At 49.4% G+C, this 17,014-nt stretch overlaps 1 long non-coding RNA gene across 1 annotated transcript in view; it reads left to right on the plus strand.

The window, feature by feature from the left end:
• Positions 1-10,036: 10,036 nt before the first annotated feature.
• Positions 10,037-17,014, plus strand: part of LOC115083443 — a 57,520-nt gene continuing 50,542 nt past the window's right edge. Inside the window, exon 1 of the long non-coding RNA XR_003854338.1 lies at positions 10,037-10,099. This is a non-coding gene — a long non-coding RNA (uncharacterized LOC115083443). The remainder of the gene's footprint in view (positions 10,100-17,014) is intronic.

The raw sequence follows: 17,014 nt of genomic DNA on the forward strand, positions 1-17,014 counted from the left end.
CTCACACACACACAAGCACACACATACCAGTCATCTCCCTGATCAGTCTCTCTCACACATACACATGTCACCTCTCTGGTTAGTCTCTCTCAATCGCACAATGCTCGCGCTCTCTCTTACTTATATACTGGCTTTCAATCACACACATGCTCTCTCTATTTCACTTACACACAAGCTCTCAATCACACACATGTTCTATCTCACTTACAAACAGGCTCAATCACACACATGCCCTCTCTCACAGCCACAAGCCAGCCAAAAACATGCTCCATCTCTCTCACACACACACATTGACACATACAAGCACCCTCCCTGTCTCACATACACGAAGCACCCTCCCTGTCTCACATTCACACTACGCTCTCACAGAAGCACTTTGCTTTCAGACTTGCAGCATTTTTCACTTTTACTAAAAGTGAAAGTGATGCTCCCAACCGTTAAATAAGAAAACCACATTCCTATCAAAAGGCGAAATGACACCCTTCCTTCAGATTCTGTCCTCCCAAGGGACAGCCACCCACACCGTACAGCTTCTCTTGTTTTACGCTTTCAGGCAATAAAGCAAGTGTCTTTCTTCAAACTATCAGTCGTATGATTATTCATGTGGGAGATATGGAACAGAAAGACATCCTTAGTCAGCTTCCCTTTTAAATGGGAAGATTCCAGTCTTAGTCATTTAAAAATATACATTTTCTAAAGGCATAAAAAAAAAAAAAAAGCAAAACTGTTTCAGATTGGAACTATTCTAGTCTTCATGCTTAAATTATGCTTTAAAAAAAACTAAAAAACCCCACCTGGCATCAGTATCTTAAATTTGTGATTTTGCTGAGATGAACATTTTAAATATTTTTATTTTTCTTTAGTATTTGTCTCTACCCACTTTGTTAAATTTTATTTTATTGGTGTGTGCTTAAAATTCAGTAATTTCATCTTTCATCCAACTTTTCAAATGTTGCGCTACCAGCACAAAAGTTGAGGTATATGTATTATCACAATTCATTTTTTTAAACTGGCAGATTCCTTTCTCACATACATATCACATACACCCACACAGCAGCACCATTCCTTTCTCATATACACATCACATACACACACACACATACAGAAGCACCATTCCTTTCTCACATACTCACCATATACACACCACATCTCACATACACACAGAAAGAAGATCGGCACAGATGGTCTAGCTGATTATATAGCCGAAGAAAGGAAGATCGGCGCAGCCGGAGACCAAGCGCCGAGACTTAGGGGCGCCGCGGCAGGCAGCCAGCCCCCACTCGCCCTGCCTTCCCCCAAGTGCCACCCTCCCGACGCCCTCCTAGTGGTCCAGCGGAGGGCCCGGGAGCAATCTGCCGCTCCCTGGGCCTCGGCTGCCACTAACCAAAATGGTGCCGGTGGCCTTCAGCCCCTACCATGTGACAGGGGCTACCGGTGCCATTGGTTGGCCTCTGTCACATGGCAGGGGCTAAAGGTCACTGGCGCCATTTTGCTTAGTGGCAGCCGAGGCCACAGGAGCCGCAGATCACTCCCGGGCCGTTCACTGGACCTCCAGGGGGGGCATCGGGAGGGTGGCACTGGGGGGGAGGCATGGCAAGTCGAGGGCTGGCAACATTTTGAAAGGGCACTTTTTCCTCTTTCAAAATTCTGCTGCCTGCCACGGCGCCCCCTAAGTCTCGGCGCCCTAGGCACAGGCCTAGCTCACCAAGTAGTTCCTCTGGCCCTGCCAGGAAGACCAGCGCCGGAGGATGGTGAGTGTTCTGACCCGGCGGCATGCCGTTGAGCGCGAGCCCTTGTATATTTCTTCCTACACTAAGCAAAGTTCAAAGATAGAAGAAATGCATATTTTCTAAACTGACATAGTATGGACCTTGTACCCAGTCACTCCCCTCCATGCCCTCATCACCCCTCACTTCTCCCAACTACTCAATCATCCCTTCTCATACTCATAACCTTGTCCACATTCCCGTCATCCCTCACCCCACATCCTCTTCCAAGTGCTCCCTTTCTGCCCTTCCTTCTCATCTTCCCAACTAGAATATCTCTGACCACCTTTCCTACCTCTTCCTGCTCAGCATCCCCCACTCCCCACTCCCCTCTCCCCCAACCCAGCTGTCCCACATCTACATCTCTCCATGTCCATCTCTCTTCCCTGCCCAGCAGTCCCAATGCCTCCTCCTTCATCTTTCTCTACCCAGCAATCCCAAACTCCTTTCCCCCACCCCTGACTTCCTATCTCCCCATGCCTTCCTGCCCAGAAGACTCTTGAACTCCAATCTTGCCATGCTTTTTTGCCCAGTAAATTTCTCCAAACCAGAGTCTCCCTCCCTCTTTATCAGCAGCAGATGAGGGCAAGAAGTATGAGGAGAGAAAGATGAGGAGACAGCAGCAGCAGATCTACAGAGCACGCACCTTTCTCCCTTATGCTCCTGCTTTCACATCCAGGCCCCATGGGGTGAAAAAAGCATCAGCAGCCTCACTGTCAGGCCAGGCAGAAGAAGATAAAGTTGGTGTCCTGCCGGGTCCATATGAACAGTAGTTGGGGATATCATGCTTTGATCAGACTGAAGGAGGAAGGAATAACCTCCTACTGGGTCAGGAAGAGGAGAAGGAAGCAGGAGCAGCTTCCTGTCATATCCAATAAAAAAGAAGTCAGCCAACTCCTGCCCAGACTGACGAGGAAAGATCAGCCTTGTGCTGGCTCTGCGACACACCTCTTGGGACTTTGCGACACACTAGTGTGTCCCAACACACCTGTTGAGAACCACTGGTTTAGAAGTTTTTGGGTACTTGCCAGGTTCTTATGTTTTTGAGTACTTGCCAGGTTCTTATGGCCTGGATTGGCCACTGTTGGAAACAGGATGCTGGGCTTGATGGACCCTTGGTCTGACCCAGTATGGCATCTTCTCACAGGACAAGCAGGATGGTTGTCCTCACAAATGGGTGACATCAAGGATGGAGCCCAACCACGGAAAACTTCTGTCAAAATTTCTGGAACTTTGACTGGCCCCTACTGGGCATGCCCAGCACGGCACCAACCCTGCAACCAGCAGGGGTCCCCCCTCAGTCTTCTTTTTTCTGCGCAGCAGTAGCCACGCGGTTAAGGAGCTCTTACCACATTCCTGAGAGGAAACTCTTCTTGAACTTCTTCGAAGTAAAATTCGCCCCACAGGGGTCCCTCCTCTATCTAAATTTAGCCTGCAGTGTTTCGGTAAGTTTTTTGCCGTTTTTCGCCGATTACCGTCGAGTTTGGCCTTCGCGGCCTGCTGGCCGTCGACCGTCCCGCGGCTAAATTTTTGGTCAATGGCCATGGCGTTGGGGTTCCGTCGATGCCCAGATTGTACGCGCACCATGTCTATCACAGACCCTCACAGAGTCTGTGTATTATGTTTAGGGAGTGAGCATGATGTCCTGACTTGCACCAAATGTGCCCTTATGACACCAAAAGGTCACAAAGCCAGAATGGAGAAGATGGGACTCCTTTTCCATGCTCACACTCCGACGCCGTCCATCGCATTGACATCCTCAGAACCGGCACCGTCAAAGTCCTTCCATCGTCGGCAACCTCCCGGTGACCGTCTGCCATCGACGTCTCCATGACCATCGACTCCCGTCCCTTCCTCCGAGGATTGTGGGGATCGGAGGGAAAAGCATCGTCATCGACATCGCAAGTCTCGGACCATCGAGGAATCGAAGTCATCGACCTCGGTACCGTCCGAGCCGCCATCGAAGAAGTTTCGACCAGAAGTGGCACCGTCCACCTCTGTTTCTGAGACACTGAGGCAACCCTCTCCCCATCGGGGTTTGGGTGCCGCGATTCCACCGGTGACAGTGGTCCCTCCGGCTCAGCCTCAGCCTCCCTCTTCTGTGGAGCCGGGAAGAACTGGACCGGCTGGTCCAGGAGGTCTCCGGGAAGAACTGGACCGGCTGGTCCAGGAGGCCATCAACAAAGTGATGCAACGGTTCCAGACTCCTTCGGCACCGACTCTGCCACCGAGAGTGGAACCAGTCACCGACCCGATTCCAGCAGCGCTGGCACCGCTGCTCACCCGGATGGAAGAGCTCATGACTGCCCTTCCACCGGTGATACCTGGGTCACTGACAGCACTGGTGCGCTCCCTGATGCCAATTTCATCGGGTGCAGAAACACCGTATCGAATTCCTCCTTCGGGAGTAGTCCCATCGATGCCGTGTCATCCATCGCCACCGATACATTCCTCCGGGGCGATACGCACATCGGCTCCATCGATGCCTTTGATGCCCGCACCGATGCCTCCGAAGGTATTTTCGATGCCTCCGATGATTCCTTTGGGATTCTCGGAGCCTCAGCCGGGACCTTCAGGTATCCAACCCCCTCGTGGTCCTACAGGTCAACAACCTGACGCTTATGACACCTGGGGTGATGATACTTCCACAGATACCGATGATTTACCTTCACCACCCTCTCCTGCTGAAAGCAGAAAGAGTTCTCCCCCTGAGGACCTCTCTCTCACAAATTTTGTGAAGGAAATGTCAGAGTTGGTCCCTTTTCAGCTTCAATCGGAGCAAGATGACAGGCACCAAATGATGGAATGACTCCAATTTTTGGATGCCCCAAAAGTCATCACTTCCATTCCAATTCATCAGGTTTTTCTAGACCTTCTAAAAAAGAATTGGGAAACTCCTGGATCTGTTGCTCCAGTAAACAAAAAAGCTGACTCTACTTACCTTGTACAATCAGCACCTGGCTTTCAAAAACCACAGCTAGACCACCACTCTGTTGTGGTAGAGTCCGCTCAAAAGAAAGCTAAAAGAATGAAGCCTTACTCATCCACACCTCCTACCAAGGAGAGCAAGTTCCTAGATAGTATAGGCAGAAAAGTATACCAAGGAGCCATGCTCATTTCCAGGATAGCTTCTTATCAGCTGTATATGACCCAATTCAACAGGGTCATTTTTAAGCAGATATAAGAATTTTCAGATACCTTACCAGAACAATTCCAACAACACCTTCAAACCCTCGTACTTAAAGGATTTGAAGCTGGAAAGCATGAGATAAGAATATCTTACGGCATCTTCGATGCTTTCACTAGACTATCTGCTACAGCCATCTCAGCAAGATGCTGGGCTTGGCTTAAGTCTTCTGACCTTCGCCCGGAGGTTCAGGACAGGCTCTCCGACCTGCCCTGTTTAGGGGATAATTTGTTTGGTGAGCAAATTCACCAAATAGTTGCTGAATTAAAGGATCATCACGAGACCCTTAAGCAGCTTTCATCGATTCCTTCTGACTTCCCTTCTAAACAACCTTTTAAGAGGGAACCCAAAAAGTCATTTTTCCGTCCACGGAAGTATTATCCCCCACACACCAAGTCTAGGTCAACGAGGCCGTATCAAAAGCCTCAGCCTCGCCAACCTCGAAAGCAGAAGCCCACAACAGCTCCGCAACCAGGCCCTGCGTCGGGGTTTTGACTTTCACTTAGAGAGCAGATGCCTAGTCCCTCTACCAAACATACCAGTAGGAGGTCGACTAAGCCACTTTACAGAAACATGGCATCGCACCACCACAGATCAATGGGTGCTAGTGATAATTGCACAAGGTTACCATCTAAACTTCCTAACTCTTCCTTCGGACTCTCCACCTCTGCAAGCGTGGAGACTTACCGACCACTCCGTTCTTCTAGAGCAGGAAGTTTCCCTTCTCCTCCAGTCCAACGCTATAGAACCCGTTCCTCTCTCACAACACGGACTAGGGTTCTATTCCAGGTACTTTCTGATCCCAAAAAAGTCAGGGGGACTTCGATCAATCCTGGACCTACGGGATCTCAACAAGTACCTTCACAGAGAAAAGTTCAAGATGGTAACCCTGGGCTCGCTTCTCCCTCTGCTGCAAAGAGAGGACTGGCTCTGCTCTCTAGACCTCAAAGACGCTCTGCTCTCTAAACCTCAGAGCCAGTCCTCTCTAGACCTCAAAGTCTAGAGAGGACTGGCTCTGCTCTCTAGACCTCAAAGACGCGATAACTCAGTCTCATCGCAAATACCTCCGATTTCTAGTAGGCCAAAACCACTATCAATACCGAGTGCTCCCATTTGGCCTAGCATCCGCACCACGAGTTTTCACCAAATGTCTCGTAGTGGTTGCAGCGTTCCTCAGGAAGGCAGGCGTCCATGTCTACCCCTACTTGGACGACTGGTTGATCAGGGCCACAACCCAGCAAACCGCTCGGTCTTCTCTGACCCTGACAATCCGAACTCTAATTTCTCTAGGATTTCTTGTCAACTATGAGAAATCCTACTTACTCCCAGCTCAAACCTTATCCTTCATTGGAGCAGACTTGGACACCTTACAGGCAAAAGCCTTCCTTCCTCATCAATGTGTTCAAACCCTTGTACCCTAGCTTGCCAGTTGCAGTCTCAACCCACAGCAATAGCTCACCAATTTCTCATTCTGCTGGGACACATGGCCCTCCTCAGTTTATGTGACTCCAATGGCCCATCTGGCCATGAGAGTCATGCACTGGACTCTGAAATCACAATGGATCCAAGCCACTCAGCTTCTGTCGACCATTGTTCGCATCACCGATGCACTCCGTCTGTCTCTTGCCTGGTGGAAAAATCAGTCCAACCTCCTACAGGGCTTGCCCTTTCACCCACCAGATCCTCAAGTAATTCTCACCACCGACGCTCCCAACCTCGGCTGGGGAGCCCATGTAAACGGTCTACAAACTCAAGGATTCTGGTCTCTAGAGGAAGCCAAACACCAGATAAATTTCCTACAGCGTCGAGCAATCCGATACGCTCTCGGGCTTTTCAAGATTGCCTATCAAATCACATAATCTTAATTCAGACGGACAACCAGGTGGCCATGTGGTACATCAACAAACAGGGAGGCACAGGCTCCTTCCTTCTCTGTCAGGAAACTGCGCAGATTTGGGCAGAAGCCCTCTCCCGTTCCATGTACCTCAGGGCCACCTACTTGCCGGGAGTAGAAAATGTTTTGGCAGACCGGCTGAGCCGTGTCTTCCAACCACACGAGTGGTCACTCAATCCCTTGGTAGCGACCTGTCTTTTCCAGAAATGGGGTTATCCCCACATAGACCTCTTTGCGTCCCCTCAGAACCACAAAGTGGCCAATTACTGCACTCTCATTCGGTCTCAGCACTCTCGGCCCAGGGATGCATTCTCCCTCCCGTGGACAACCGGTCTCCTTTATGCATTCCCTCCACTTCCTCTTCTGTCGAAGACTCTTGTGAAGCTACGTCAGGACAAGGGAATCATGATCCTGATAGCACCGCACTGGCCACACCAAGTGTGGTTTCCCATACTCCAGGATCTCTCCAGCCTCAGACACATTCCCCTGGGAACGGACCCGCATCTGATCACTCAAAACGACGGATGCCTCCTCCATCCCAATCTCCAAGCTTTGTCCCTGATGGCATGGATGTTGAAAGGTTAGTCCTTCAACCACTTAACCTATCGGATTCAGTTTCTCGTGTCCTCATCGCTTCACGAAAGCCTTCCACAAGAAAATCTTACTCCTACAAATGGAAAAGGTACACATCATGGTGCACTTCGCAGTCCCTTGATCCCCTTTCCTGTCCAATTCCTAAATTCTTGGACTATCTTTGGCAATTGTCAGAATCAGGTCTAAAGACCTCTTCCATTCGAATGCATGTCAGTGCGGTAGCCGCCTTCCATAAAGGTATCGGGGGTGTCCCTATTTCAGTACAACCCCTTGTAACACGCTTTCTTAAAGGCTTGCTCCATTTGAAGCCACCTTTACGTCCTCCGGCCCCATTTTGGGACCTTAATCTGGTTCTTGGTCGCCTTATGAAACCACCCTTTGAACCTCTCCACTCCTGTGACCTTAAATATCTCACATGGAAAGTGATTTTTCTTCTGGCTATCACTTCAGCTCGCAGGGTTAGTGAATTGCAGGCCCTAGTTACCTATCCGCCCTACACTAAACTCCTGCAGGACCGGGCAGTACTCTGCACTCACCCTAAATTCTTACCTAAGGTAGTTTCGGAGTTTCATATTAATCAATCCATCATACTACCTATTTTCTTTCCCAGGCCCCACTCCAACTCCGGGGAACAGACTCTGCATACCCTCGTGCTCTAGCTTTCTATCTAGACTGTACAGTTGCCCACAGGAAGAGCACTCAATTATTCGTCTCTTTCCATCCTAACAAGTTAGGGCAACCTGTGGGTAAGCAGGCTCTTTCCTCCTGGTTGGCAGACTGCATCTCTTTCTGCTATCAGCAAGCTGGCATTCCCTTTCAAGACCGTGTTAAGGCACACTCTGTGAGGGCCATGGCGACTTCAGTAGCACACCTTCGATCGGTGCCGCTTCCTGACATCTGCAGGGCTGCTACCTGGAGTTCTCTCCATACATTTGCAGCCCACTACTGTTTGGACAAAGCTGGAAGACAGGATTCCATCTTTGGCCAATCTTTCTTGCGTAACCTTTTTCCAACATGACGTACCAACACCCTTCTGCCTACCCGGTGGGGTGAGGATGTCCTCTACCAAACTTCACCCCAGTTGTTGTGCCTGTTGCACGCCGTTGGGTACTTTTGGTGCACGTTCGGACATCCTCAGCTTGGTACTCACCCATTTGTGAGGACAACCATCCTGCTTGTCCAGTGAGAAAGCAAATGTTGCTTACCTGATGTAACAGGTGTTCTCACAGGACAGCAGGATGTTAGTCCTCACGAAACCCGCCAGCCGCCCCACGGTGTTGGGTTCGTTTTTCTTATTTTATTTTTTGGCACTGCCTGTAGCTTTGAAACAAGACTGAGAGGGGACCCCTGCTGGCTGCAGGTTTGGTGCCGTGCTGGGCATGCCCAGTAGGGGCCAGTCAAAGTTCCAGAAACTTTGACAGAAGTTTTCCGTGGTTGGGCTCCATCCTCGATGTCACCCATTTGTGAGGACTAACATCCTGCTGTCCTGTGAGAACACCTGTTACATCAGGTAAGCAACATTTGCTTTCTTATATTCTGATGTTTGAAGCACCACCCTAATCTCTTTTCCTTCTGTGTGCTGAGTTTTTCTGTGTGTTTGTGCAGGGAGGTTTAATACTGACCGGCTAACATGGAAACTTAGAAACATGGTGGCACAATCTTGTCTGTAAACCTATTCCAGGAACTAGAGATGTGAATCGGGACCGGATTCAGTTCTGATTCCGGTTCCGATTCACATCGTGATTTTTTTTTCGTCCGGCCCGATCGGGTTTTTTTTATCTTCTGCGCCCGAGCCGATAAACAAAAAACCCACCCCAACCATTTAAAACTAATCCCTTAGCTTCCCCCACCCCCCAAAACCTTTTACAGGTACCTGGTGGTCCAGTGGGGGTCCCGGGAGCGATCTCCATTTTTAAAGATGGCGCCGGCCATCCAGTGCTCCCTCCATGTGACAGGAGCCGGCCAATGGCACAGATACCCTGTCACATGGTAAGGGCAAAGGGCCATCAGCGCCATTTTGATTAGTGGCAGCCGACGGCCGGGAGCGGGAGACCGCCAGGTACCTGTGAAAAGTTTTTGGGGGGGTCAGGAGGGTGGGGGAAGCTAAGGGATTAGTTTCAAAGGGTCGGGGTGGGTTTAGGGATTATTTTTGTGTGCCGTTTTTCCCGCCCTCCCCCGAAACGATAACAGAACCCCACGAACAATATCATGGGGTTTTCCTATCGGTTTTGGGGAGCCCCCAATTTCTGACGATTTTGAAAATATCGTACGATATTTTCAATCGTCCGAAATACGATTCATATCCCTACCAGGAACACATCATGTCCTTTTTGATCTGCTAAATTTGTACGTCCTGTGAATTTAGAGGGTCAAATTTAGCGAGTGAATGGGGAAATATTTTCCAAGATTAGCCTGGTGCCTGATAATGCCAGTTAAAGAGCATGCATTAGTGATCCGGTCCTACAGTGCCAGGCCAAGAGATGCATTCTTTAGGCTATGCTCTACTTTTCAGGTTAATTTTGTGAAATTTGAATTTGAGCTGGAGAGGTTTTGGCTTTATCTGAAAAATCAAAATGTTTCTCTTTTCTCTCCTTTAGGGAAGAAAATAAGAAGATTTGTGTGATGCATAGAGGAAAGTGTGGCTCTCCAGACCACCCGGTACATTTTTCTGCAAGAGGGCAACTTGCAAACAAACGAGATAGAAGTGAAGTCTGCCTGTAGCTACTAAACCCAGACTTGTGTGCATAAGTCTGCTTTGAAATTATTTAAGTCCCAGTCTTGGAGGTCGATGTATAAGCCCTTCTGACCCTAGCATGGCTCTTCACTCCCATTTTAGTGTGGAGTTTTCAATGCTAATGTAACCCCAGTGTGTAACAGAGGGTTTAGTGCTGAACAAACATGCAGTAAAACAGGAATAATAAGTCATGCTAAAATAAGCGTATCTCCATGCAATTTGCAGAGTAATGAGCTTACCCTGCAATGCAAGGAGTCGCGCTGAAGGACAGACACCTATGAATGAATCATTCCACCGTGGGAAATTTGTCTCCTGGATCAAGACCAGGAGTTAAACTTCCCACAGTAGAGTGGGTTAAGTAGGAAACCACTTCCCACTCACATACAAAACTTAAAAATAAGAAGTAAAGTGAAATAAAGTTAAAAAAAAAAGTTATATAATAATGTAAATTAATAAGAAAGTTAAAAATAAAAATAAAGCAAAGTAAAATCAAGTGAATTAATAAAGAATATAACTAAAGTAAGATTGAAAAGTAACCAAATAATAAAATGCAAAAAAATAAGTAATATAATAAAGTAAATAAAGCAATATAATATAGTAAATAAATAGAGTAAAGTAAAATGAACATAAGAACATAAGAAATTGCCATACTGGTTCAGACCAAGGGTCCATCAAGCCCAGCATCCTGTTTCCAAAAGAAGTTAAAGCAGGCCACAGGAACCTGGCAAGTACCCATACACCAAGAAGATCCCATGCTACTGATGCCAATAATAGCAGAGGCCATTGTTGCGCTGGAGGTGGACCCTTGACCTGGTGCAGTATTGGTATGGCCCTCTGGTCAGACCCAGAGAGCGTTTGCCACCAGGAGGCGGAGCATACAAGGAGACAGAGGATAGCTGGAGCTTCGCCAATAACAGTCCGGGTTTTCCGCAGGTTGAGCTCTTGGGTACCCAGACCGCCTGGACTTAGGTGGGCCTCTCAGGGTCTCCCAGAGAGGTAGCGGAGAGGTGTTCCCACCACGAGCAAGGGTGAGTGGCTGATGCTGACAGGATGGGCCAGACCCAAACTGGAAGCTCCGGAGACCTCAGGGAGGTAACAGTTCAGGAAGGTCCTCCAGGCATGACATGCAGGGCCTGTGGGTCTGGTCTGATGAAGGCCGCGGTCAGTATCCAAGCAGGCTGGTCTGGTTGACGTGGAAGGAAGAAAGAGAGTGTCCGAGTGAAGCACAAGGGTCAAAGCCAGGTTATGAATCCAGAAGTGGTCAGCCAAAGCGAGGGTCAAATCCAAGATCAATCCAAGTGTAGTCAAGGCAAGCGAGGGTCAGTTCCAGGCAGCGATCAGCGTAGTCAAACAGGCAGAGATCAGTACCAAGAATCAGTCCGATGGCGCGGGCCATCCAGTGCTCCTACTATGTGACAGGGGCCGGCCAATGGCACGGATATGCTGTCACATGGTAAGGGCAAAGGGCCATTGGCGCCATTTTAATTAGTGGCAGCCGACGGCCCGAGAGCGGGAGATCTCTCCCTGGGCCAGCACTGGACCACCAGGTAATTTAAAATGTTTTGGGGGGGGGGGGGGCGGGAGGGTGGGGAAGCTAAGGGAGCTGTTTTGAAGTGTCAGGGTGGGTTGTTTATCAGCTCGAGCGCAGCCGATAAAAAAAAACCCGATCGGGCCGCACAAAAAATAATTCACGATGTGAATTGGAACCGGAATCGGAACCGATTCCGGTTCCGATTCACATCTCTAATAATGACTATGCTTCCCTGTACTTCACTACTATGTAAAAATATACAGTCCATGATCCTATGATAGATTGTTTTCCCTCCCTATAACATACTCCTTAGTTAAAGCATTGTACATATTCCATCTTTATTTTAACCGGTTGCTGTATTATAGCTGTTCATATTTTAGCTCATAGTTCTAGGCTGCTCATAATGCTGTTCATAGTTTCCTGTAAAGCCTGTTTTGCTATACTCTGTTCATATTTCCCAGTAAAGCTTGTTTGCTTTATTTTAGTTCTATGTAAACCGATGTGATGTTCCCCTACTGTCGGTATATAAAAATCTACAAATAAATAAATAAATAAATAAATAAATTCCACTGTGTATTCGGCGAGCAGGTGAGAACCTTGACGGAGGTGGAGTAGGTGGTGGCCTGCAACCACCTGTTGGCCTGGGTCCTCGAAGGTGCTTCGGAAGACAGAGATGAACTGGGAGAGCTGGCGAAGAATTGCATCGGAATGCTCCCAGACTGGAAAAGCCCAAGCTAGGGCCTACCCCCTCAAGGCGCGAGAGGATAAACATGATTTTTGTTGCTTCATCTGGGAAGAGTGAAGGTTGCAGTGAGAACTGCATATATCACTGATTTATGAAGCCTTGACAGAGGCGAGGATCCCCATTGAAACGGGGTGGAGCTGGGAGGGCCAGCTGTGCCCGTGAGGTCAAGATGTGCGCAAGAGCCCCTGGGTTGGCCAACTGCGAACACATCTTTTCCACGGAGGAGGCCAATGCTTCCATGATCTGTTGTTGCTCTCGGACACGAGAGACCAGACCAGGTATGGCCTGCAAGGCAGGAGACTCCGCCGAGTCCATGGCCTTGGCAACCTGTTGCTCCGGAAGTGGACCCTTGGCCTGGTGCAGGATTGCTACGGCCCTCTGGTCGGACCCAGAGAGCGCCTACCACCAGGAGGTGGAGCACCCAAGGAGACAGAGGATAGCTGGAGCTTCGCCAATAACAGTCTGGGGTTTACGCAGGTTGAGCCCTTGGGTACCCATACCGTCTGGACTTAAGTGGGCCTCGCAGGGTTTCCCGGTGAGGTAGTGGAGAAGTGTGCCCACCATGAGCTAGGGTGCATGGCTGATGCTGACAGGATGGGCCAGACCCAAATTGAAAGCTCTGTAGACCTCAGGGAGGTAGCAGTTCAGGAAGGTCCTCCAGGCGTGACAGGCAGAGCGTGTGGGCCTGGTCAGACGAAGGCCACGGTCAGTGTCCAAGCAGGCTGGTCTGGTTGACATGGAAGGTAGACAGAGAGTGTCCGAGTGTGTAGCGACGCGGGGGACGCATTGAAAGGAGAGACACGTCAGACAGGATTCTTAGAGAGCCATCATCCTCCGATCATCCTCTGATCTCCCCCCAAGGATGTTGTGTTTATTATATAGAGTTACAGAATTCCACAGCTTCTACATTATTATTGGCTAAACGTGCTATGTGATTACTATGGTTACCATATCTCATGCTGTGCCGGTTTCAGGGAAAAATAGGTATACTGTATCTAGGGCAAAAGATTATTTATACTAAGAGGCAAGGTCTGTCTGTCAAAACAAAGCTTAAGGCAAGCAGACAGTGAGAAAAGCTTACATAAGCAGAATCAGGCCTTTCAGTGAGAAGTGCTGATGCAGGCCCTTCAGCCTCCATGGTTTGCCAACAGAAAAGAAAAGGCCTGCATCTCTACAGAGTGAAGCGCAAGGGTCAAAACCAGGGTATCCGTCCAGAAGTGGTCAGCAAAACGAGGGTCAAATCCAAGGTCAGTCCGAGCATAGTCAAGGCAAGCGAGGGACAGTTCCAGGAGGCGATCAGCGTAGTGAGACTGGCAGAGGACAGGTTCAGGCAGCGGTCAAACATGGTCAGTAAACAGGCAGAGGTCAGGTCCAGGCAGCAGTCAGTCATAGTCAGGCAAGCAGAGGTCAGTACCAAGAATCAGTCCGAAGGGTACTACCTAGGAACATGGAACAAGGAGAAGACAGACGCTGGAGACACTGAAGACCCCGGGAACAGGAACGCTGGAACAAGGAGACGCTGGAACAAGGAGACACTGGAACAAGGATCAGGCAAACTAGATACACTATTGTGTAGTCCCGAATGCCAAGGCGAAGCTCTGGGGACAGGTTAGGTGATGTCATCTTTAAGCGCCCGCCCTGGTTTTCCCGCGCTGGGCCCTTTAAAGCCCAGCACGTCGGCCGCGCACACGCCTAGGGGCAAGGCCGAGGCGGCCGAAGATGCGGATACCCGACGGGAGCTCTGCTGTAAGGCCTGCGGCATGGAGGAAGCTGGAGAGCGCCTTGGTGAGCAACGGGGACGGCAGGAGCTGGCAGCTGCAGCGAGACCGGAGCTTGTTGAGGGCAGCGCAAGGTGAGCAAGCCCCGTCGCGGCACCCACGCTGCCGGGATGCGCAACAGCCATTCCGTAAGTCACCTTGATTAATAACTGGTAATGGACTTCTCCTCCAAGAACTTATCCAGTCCTTTCTTGAACCCAGCTACACTAACTGCACTAACCACATCCTCTGGTAACAAATTCCAGAGCTTAATTGTGCGTTGAGTGAAAAAATAAATTCTCCGATTAGTCTTAAATGTGCTGCTTGCTAACTTTATGGAATGCCCCCTAATCCTTCTTGTTGCGGCCTCAGGTCGGCTCCCGCCGCGCCGCCTACCTTCGCGGTCCTGCGGGCCTTCCCGGTTCCCCTCCGGCCTCCGGGGACCCTTGCTGCGCCTCCCCCGACGCTCTGCCGCTGCGGCGGGGCCTGCCCCCGCTTCTGCCGCCGTGCCTCCGCTCCGACGGAGCAGCCGGCGTCTGGCCGCAGCTGACTCCGCCCCCTAGGTGCGCGCGCGCGGCTGGGGCTCACATTTAAAGGGGCAGTGCAGGAAACCGGCAGGCCAGCCTCTGCTGACGTCAGACGCCCTCAGGGTATTTATACCCTGCTTCTGGAATCCCTCAGGGCCTTGCAACGAGGTTCCCAGGTGCTTCTGCTTCCTGCCTCCAGTTGCTGCGTTCCTGCTCGTCTCTTGATTCTCTGGCTCTGACTCGGATTGGCTTCGGTGTTTCTCTGGCTCTGACGTGGATTGGCTTCGGTGTTTCTCTGGCTCTGACTCGGATTGGCTGACGGATATTCTCGGACTTCTGACCCGGACTGGCTGACGGCATCCCTCTGGTATTCGACCCTGGCCTGGTGAGTGACGACCCCTTCTCCGAGGATCGCCTAAGTCCCAGCAGCCGGGTTCCTACGGGCTCCTCCTGGGGGGACGCCGGCTTCCAGGGTGAAATCGCCTAAGTCCCAGCGGCCGGGCTCTTACGAGCTCCTCTCGGGGGAGTACCGGCTTCCAGGGTGAAGACCTCCTTCCACCAGGTCAGCCTTCTCTTCTTCTCTCTCTCGAGCCCTTGGTCGCATAGGGCCCTCCGTGCCTTCTCCTCCGAGCCACCCACGAGTCAGCTTCAGCCGCCTCTCGGTCGGGCCGCTGCTGTGAATCTCCACAGCGCTCCACTCTCCGGTTCCGATCGACCCAAGGGTCCACGAAGCTAACACTTCTATTATCTGAAAGTGTAAATAACCGATTCACATTTACCCATTCTAGACCTCTTATGATTTCAAAGAGCTCTATCATATCCCCCCTTAGCCGTCTCTTCTCCAAGCTGAACAGCCTTACCTCTTTAGTCTTTCCTCATAGGGGAGCTGTTCCATTCCCCTCATCATTTTGGTTGCCCAATTATATCATTTTTGAGATGCGGCGATCAGAACTCTACACAATATTCAAGGTGCGGTCTCATCATGGAGCGATACAGAGGCATTATGACATTTTCCGTTTTATTCACCATTCCCTTCCTAATAATTCCTAACATTCTATTTGCTTTTTTGACTGCCGCAGCACACTGAGCCGACGATTTCAATGTGTTATCCACTATGACGCCTAGATCTCGTTCTTGGGTGGTAGCTCCTAATATTTATTTATTTGTTTTTATATACCGACATTCATACTGAGTATCACATCGGTTTACATGATGTATGAGAAATAGTGTGATTATAGGCCACACTATTCTATATTACAAAACATAGAGTAATTATATCGAGGTGCGGTTTTGATACCTATACATACATATAAATATACATTTTGTGTGCTTATAGGTCAAACTATTTTACATAGTAATATGGAACCTAACATTGAACAAGGGCTATTTTTCCCTAAATGCAACACCTTGCACTTATCCCACATTAAAATTCATTTGCCATGTGGATGTCCAATTTTCCAGTCTCACAAGGTCTTCCTGAAATTTATCACAATCCGCTTGAGATTGGATTACTCTGCATAATTTTGTGTCATTGGCAAATTTGATCACCTAACTTGTATCCCTTTCCAGATCATTTATAAATGGATTACTTTGGGCCATTAGCCCCATTAAGTGATGGCAGTACCTCAGTCCCGAGGTTAGCATCGTGCATTATTTGGAGGGGCGTTTACTCCTGCGGTATTTTTCCTCTTGAGAAAATAGCACGGGCCACAGTACTTTATCATGGGAAAAAATACCATGAAGGGTCACAAAGATGCAGGGTCATTTTCCCTTAGATTGTAAGCACTTTGGTGAATCTGGAACCAGTTAGCAATCCTAGCAAGATTCATTGCCTGGCTTCCCTGGTCTCAGCCCACTGTCTAGCCACGAGCCTTCTCCTCCATTGCTTTGTAGCAGGATCAAAGCACCTGTGAGAAATTACATGTGGGGATTTATAAATGAAACCCCCACTGCTAAAATTCTCTCCCCTGATCCAATCCCACCCCTATTCATTCCACGGCATTAACCAGCACATGGAATTTTACCTGCAGTGGGGGCTGATGGGTGAGAGAGTGAGGGGAGAGCATTCACAGGCTCTATGTATACAGGCAAATGGTTCTTTACCCACATTCAAAGTTTGCAAAATGATCCTCTCCACCTACAAGTGTTCTAGATATCTCCCAAAATGCACATCAGGATAAGTGGTAACCTTGGTACAGAAAGTTAAAGATGCTGCTGAAATATTTTGTCAGAATACAAGAGCTGTCCCTGATATTCCTCCCACCCTCTGTATTACCACA

The sequence above is a fragment of the Rhinatrema bivittatum genome, chromosome 2, assembly GCF_901001135.1.
Source record: "Rhinatrema bivittatum chromosome 2, aRhiBiv1.1, whole genome shotgun sequence".
Classification (NCBI taxonomy): domain Eukaryota; kingdom Metazoa; phylum Chordata; class Amphibia; order Gymnophiona; family Rhinatrematidae; genus Rhinatrema; species Rhinatrema bivittatum.